Source organism: Rhinolophus sinicus, linkage group LG14 (genome assembly GCF_036562045.2).
Source record: "Rhinolophus sinicus isolate RSC01 linkage group LG14, ASM3656204v1, whole genome shotgun sequence".
Classification (NCBI taxonomy): Eukaryota; Metazoa; Chordata; class Mammalia; order Chiroptera; family Rhinolophidae; genus Rhinolophus; species Rhinolophus sinicus.
In genome coordinates, this window is record NC_133763.1 from 47,626,007 (window position 1) to 47,632,097 (window position 6,091).

Here is a 6,091-nt window from a genome sequence, read left to right on the forward strand (position 1 = left end):
AGGGCCTCAGGTTGACTTGCCTTGGTTCACAAAGCCTCTAAGTGTTGATTTCTGGATTTGAATCTGTTTCTGTCACGCTGGGCATGTCGACTCTCTACCCAGCTCGGGTCACTGGGTTGCTGAGAGGTTTGCAGCAATAACATGCATGAGTGTGCGCTGAGAACTGGGAGGTGCTCTGCAAACGTGAGGTGTCCTGCGAGCCTGTGACAATGGGAGAGGAGTTGTCTGGGGGAGTCACACCCACACCCGCTTCCCCTGAGGCTGGAACAGCATTTTTGTTTCAACCTGTGTCCCCTGATTAGCTACCTCAGTGCTCTGCCTTCGTGTTCCTTCTTGTTTAAAATGGAAGGCTAGCCCTTATCTCATGGGAGCTAATAATAACAGCTAAGTTATTGAATGCTAAGTAGGTGGCTGGCACTCCACTGGGCTCAGTGACTCATTTAAGGCTCATTTAAGGCTCACGGGATGCTATGAGTTGGGTGTGGTCACCCCCTTTCACAGAGGAGCAATGGAAGCACAACAGTCAGCTGTTTTATAGCCTGACTTTTTGTTCCTTTTAACTTGATGCCCATTGTTAAATGGTCTCTGTAATACTCTGTCATACTCTTTCCCTAGCAGTTGACCTGTGCGCCCGTTTTCCTTTAGAATACATACACCGCCATGATGGACCAACTTACACAGAGCATTGTGCCTGTTTTATGTCCCTGAGGTAGATTTCTGGAAGTGCCATTGCTAGGTGAGAGGGTAGTCACTCATTCACTGCTCTTCAGAAGTGTTGACAAGCAGCTTTCCAAAAAATAAAAGGGCTAAGACATCCACACCCCTTGGGCAGCGTTGGCGATGCCAGTGGAGGTGGATCAGTAACCAGTTTGGGCCTCCGTTGTTTCCCTCATCCATTTGGGGGACCCCCTGAAAACTGACCTTTCCCAACCCCACACTTGTTAAAACTTGTAAGTGGAAAGAGTCAATTCCATGGGTCTCTATTCTATGGGTGTATGGAAATCCCCAGAGAACCTTCCCACAGAACCCTAATGATCGAGGCAGACAATAAATCACGAGGGTTATTAGCCCTCTGACAGTCTCATATCAGAAACGCTGTGCCGAGAGCTCCGGTGTCATCTGCTGTGTGAACATGCCAGACCCAGTAAGAACTACAGGACTTTGAATCTGTCGTCATCAAGCCAGGCAACCATAATCTTTCCTAGCGTTTATAGAGTATGTACTCAGTAAATTATGTGTATTTATTCAATCCTGATGATAATCCTATGAGACAGACTTTCTTATGATGCCCATTGTAGCCGTGGGACGAGGAAGCGAAGGTACAGGAATGTTGAGTAACTGGTGAGGGTCACACGGGCGGTGAGCGGGAGGTGGATGAGGGGTTTGATTTGACGGCACTCAGTTGCCTCTACGGGTCACACCCTCACTGTTCCGCTAACAGTCTGGCCGGTGGGCGATGGGCGACAGGCCCTCTTGGCCAACCAGTCTTGAATTGGTAGGACGGGGCAGAGGCCCGAGGCCCCATCCCTGGGCTGGTTTCTAGTCAACGCTTGTGAGAAAAGCGCTCAACAGAAGACTCAGCGACACTTGAGGCAATCTACTGAGGTGCTGGTGTCCATCGGAGGAGTCACGGTAGAAAAAAAACAGATGAAAAGTGGTTTTTATTCACTTTCCTTCGAGTCCAGTGAAGGGTGACGTTTCCTTGTACCTCTTCCCTGAGCTACCGAGAGAGACCAGGACTAAGCATCGATGTGGCCCCCAAGTCCCCTGGGTCCCGCCCAGTGACACCATTCTGTTCTCCCTCCCCCGTCGGCAGGACTGTGAGGAGTGTGGTGTGTGTGTGCACACACGTGCCCACGTGTGTCAGTTGTGCTGACTCCCTGGGCTGCTGGTGCAGCCAGGACCAGCTCCGAGCCCTGGCCTGGCATGAGGAGGAGGCAGGGTGCTGGTCTGGCGTGGCGTCGGGCACAGCATGTGCTCAGAGAGCATGACGCAGACAAGGGCCCGGCAGGTGCATGAAGGCGTGAAGTGGTTGGATGGCTCAGGAAAGGTCTCAGTGCCATGTCCTCCCCGAGTCCCGCTAGACCGTTAGCCCTGTGAGAGTTGGGGCCCTGCTGCTTCGTCCACTGCTGTGTCCCTGGGGCCTACGCCGTGTGACGTGTGGTAGAGAGTTGACAGATGTTAGACGGAGGCAGGTGTGGTGAGATTGTCAAACATGAATGAGCAATGGATTCAGTTTAGGACGTTAGGAAAGGAGATTCCAGCCTGAGGAAGGAAAGTCCCATGTGGGAGAAAACAGCGGTGACAGGAAGTGAAGAGAGAGGCCGAGTGTGGGGTCCAGGGGTGACAAAGGGAAACCTAGATCAGCCTGCTGGGAGGATAGCGAGAGGACCGCTGGGCTGAAAGAAGCACGTGAGAGTGTGGGTTTGTGGTGAACGGAGAGGGCGGAGACCGGATGGGACCTGTGAAGAATGCCCTGTGGTGGGGTGCACCATAGCCCCCCGGAGGGCTTGTTGAAACACAGGCCGCAGGGTCCACCCCAGAGTTTCTGATTCAGTAGATTGGGGCTGGGGCCCCGAGACTGCATTTCTCACCAGTTCTTGGGTGATTCACACTTTGACACCCACTGTATTAGGCTCAGCTCTGCCAGGCATTTCCCCAATTCCACCCCAAATGGCACTGAGGCTTGGCACAGTTCAGACCTGCTGTCCCCAGCGTGGGGCTCTGGGGACGGTCATGGGGCTCAATACATGCTGTCACTGCGGTGGCTGCTTTCTGTCCCGGTTCAGCCCATTGCGCCCCTTCCTTCTGCCATTCCTCCTGAAACCATCTCTGCCCCTTCAGCGCTCTGCTCCGGACGGGTTCCCAGACCTGGACCAAGCTTCCCGAGTTCCTTGACCCAATGGAGAGAAAGAACCCGCTCGCTATTTTCTCCTGTCTTTACCTTTTGCTTCGGACACAGCTCTGTCACTGGTCAGGCCGTGCCTCCTTCCTGGGCCCCACCCACCCCGCTCACCCCAGGATCCTGTCCTGCCTCACAGGGCCCCCAGTCCCCCACAGCCCCCCCCCCAAACACACCCCCCTGGCTTTATCTTGATCTGCTGTGTTTGGCCAGGGCCCTTATCCGGAACTTTCTCTCAGCCCCACAGAGGGGGCGTAGGGAAGGGCGGAGGGCTCAGGAATGTGTTGATCCTGGTGGGAAATGCTTGCCTCCTGTGGATCCAGCTGCAAAGTACACATGAAGCAATTATTTACCAAAGGGAAAGGCAATAAAGGAGCTCAATAAATATTTGTTGAATAAGGGAACACAAAAGCTACTTTCTATGATGCACACTCAAAAAAAAAAAACACACGAAAAAAACCCCGCCCCTTTTGAGAATGCACTTTGACTCTGAGAACCCTGCTTGTGTGCCTGCAAAGCCCTTGAGCACTTGACCCAAAGTGGGAAATGGGAGCCCCTGGGTAGGGAATTTCTCTGGCGCAGTCACTTCCACTGAGTTCTCTGGCAGCTGGTGTCCCAGGCTAATAAGTGCGACACACCCACAAAGGGACTTGGGGAACACAGGCGTGAATAAGTATCAGCTGGTCCCTATGCTCTGGGGACGGCTCTGAGCCCCGTCTGGGGAGAGGCTTGTCTCAGGCCTCGAGGACCGGCCGGCAAGCCCATTGCCCCGGGACCTGTGTCTGTTGGGAACATAAGGGCAGGGGAAGTGGGGGCAGGAATGAAGGCGGTTTTCATTTTCTCACAGAGACCCTCCCAGCCCAGAGTGCCCACGTTTGTGCCCAGGAAAGAGAGGGTTTCCGTTCCTTCCAGGCTTCCAGCAGAAGGCCAGTGAGTCACCCCATCCTCTGGCTCCCAGAGGGATGCTGGGGTTTTGGGGTAACTGCTAAGGATCATGAATAGCCCGATGACCTGGGGTCATACACACCCACATGCACCCTCGGGTTGTACGGGTTGCGTGAGCGCCGCAGCACCCGGCCACCAGAAACAAAGTCCTCGTCGCCCCGCCTGGGGACTCAGAAGCTACAGGAAGATTCTGGTGGGAATATGGGCAAATGGGTGAGAGTTTGATAGGGCATCTCGGGGACAAGACAAGAAGAGCCCAGCCCCAAAGGCTGGACACTAGGGTACTAGGTGGGGGCAGTAGTGCCTGAGACTGAGCCTGGGGCCGTGGGTCAGAGAGCAGAGGACCCAGGTGAGGACAGGAAGTTGATGGCCGCAGCCTGTGAGTGGTCAGTTGTGCTAGAATCTGGGGGGCCAGGGCAGCAGGCCGTGCCCTGGGGAGAGGGTGGCCTCAGGCCTTGGGCACACTGCCCACTTCCTGGTGTTGCCCCTGGCAGGAGGGTCCCAACAGAATCAGGCCAGGGCTGGGGTGGCACAGGGCGAGGGGCCTAGCTCGAGAGGAAGCAACGTTGCAGGATGTCCTCCCGCCTGCGGCCCACGGGATGGGGTCGTGCCTGGCTCAGTTTCTCCCGAGGAACGTTCCTCCAGCTGCTCCTGGCCAGCAAGTGCCAAGCTCTCGGCTCTGGCCAGGCTCTGCTTTTTCATTCTTCATGCTGCTGGTGCTTCAGACCTCCACCTGCTGGGATGGCTTTCTCGGTGCAGGACCCCAGTGGGTGACCTTTGAAACCCTCTGGAAGCTTCCTTCTGACTCACCCTTCCTGAGGGCGAACACATCCCTGATATGTCCCTGAGGCGGTGTGATGTTTGAGACCTTGTCTGGATATTCGTGTTAGATGTCAAGCCCCATAGATTTGCTTTGCAAAAGGGGGGCATGAAGAATTAGTCAAAATATATTGTTGCTTTCAATTTCAGCAAATTTTAGCGGAACCTTCACTCAGTGACAAGCTCTGTGACAGGGCTGGGGATGTGGAGATGGATAAGACACTCCCTGCCCTGAGCAGAGCAAGGGAAGATGACATGGGAGCCAATAAGCCACAACATAGATACTGAGCTCCCTATGGGACACCACATGAGGGTGTGATTGGCTATGGCAGGGAGTGTTCAGGGAAAGCCTCCTGGAGGAGGGGACATTCAAGCTGGGTTTTGAAGGATAAATAGGAGTTCACTCCTGGTACATAATAGGAAAGGTTGACAGGCATTCCAGCAGAAGGAATTGCTTTTGCAGGGCCTGGCAGGACTGAAGGTGCATGGTGGGTACAGAGCTATGATCACTGACAAAGTCCTTGCTGGGTTGCTGGGGTGACCGAGAGTGACCCCCGGGAGCAAGACGTTTGTCTTAGAGAACAGTGTGAGCAATTCTTCACTGACTGCTTTGCAGCTTCACACTACGTCTAATGGGTGTTCCCTGGCAATATGCGTCATGCCATCCTTTCCCCATGACCTTCTGTTGTCTTTCCCTCTAACTGCCCCGCCTCTCTCCGAGTCTGCCCCTTCTGATAGTCTGGTACTGGGTGCAAGATGCACAGCCACACAGCGGGGGCTGGGGCTGCTCCAGCAGCTTATGGAGGGCACAGGGCAGGGACCCAGGAGGCAGTTGAGATCTGCCTGAGTTGCAGACCCCCAGCCATGAAGGTGGGCACAGAGAAGGAAGGACAATCTCCCCCATCTCCCACTCACTGATCACCAGGCGGGGCTCAGAGCAGGGCTCTACCTCAGAGGGCACTGGGGTCGTCAGCAGGGCAACGGGTCAGAACCAGGGCAGAGAAGATGGAAGGGGGGGGGAGTGGAAGGGGGGCAAAGGCATCAGTGAGGGACGCCCTGAGCACCAGCAGGGGGGCTCAGAGAGCCTCTAGGAGCCAGGTGCTGCCAGGTGGGGCTGAGGCTGTGCTGGAGCATCTCTCTGGGATGCACCTGGCTGAGACTTTGCAAAGGCGGGAGCTCATAGGTAGGAAGGAAACCCAGCTCCGTCACCTGGGAAAAGGGGTGTCTTACCCTTCTCATTGTTTTGTCCTCCAGAGAGTGATGAAGGCTTGGCAGGTGTGACTACGCCTCATGTTTCGCACTGATACCTAGTATTTATTTGGGGCTTTCCCTGTGCCGGCCACTGTGCTGTGTGCTCTGAAAACATTGCCTCATGTAGTCTCCATGCCCGTACGCGTGGGAGGTGCTGTTATCATCCCTACTTAG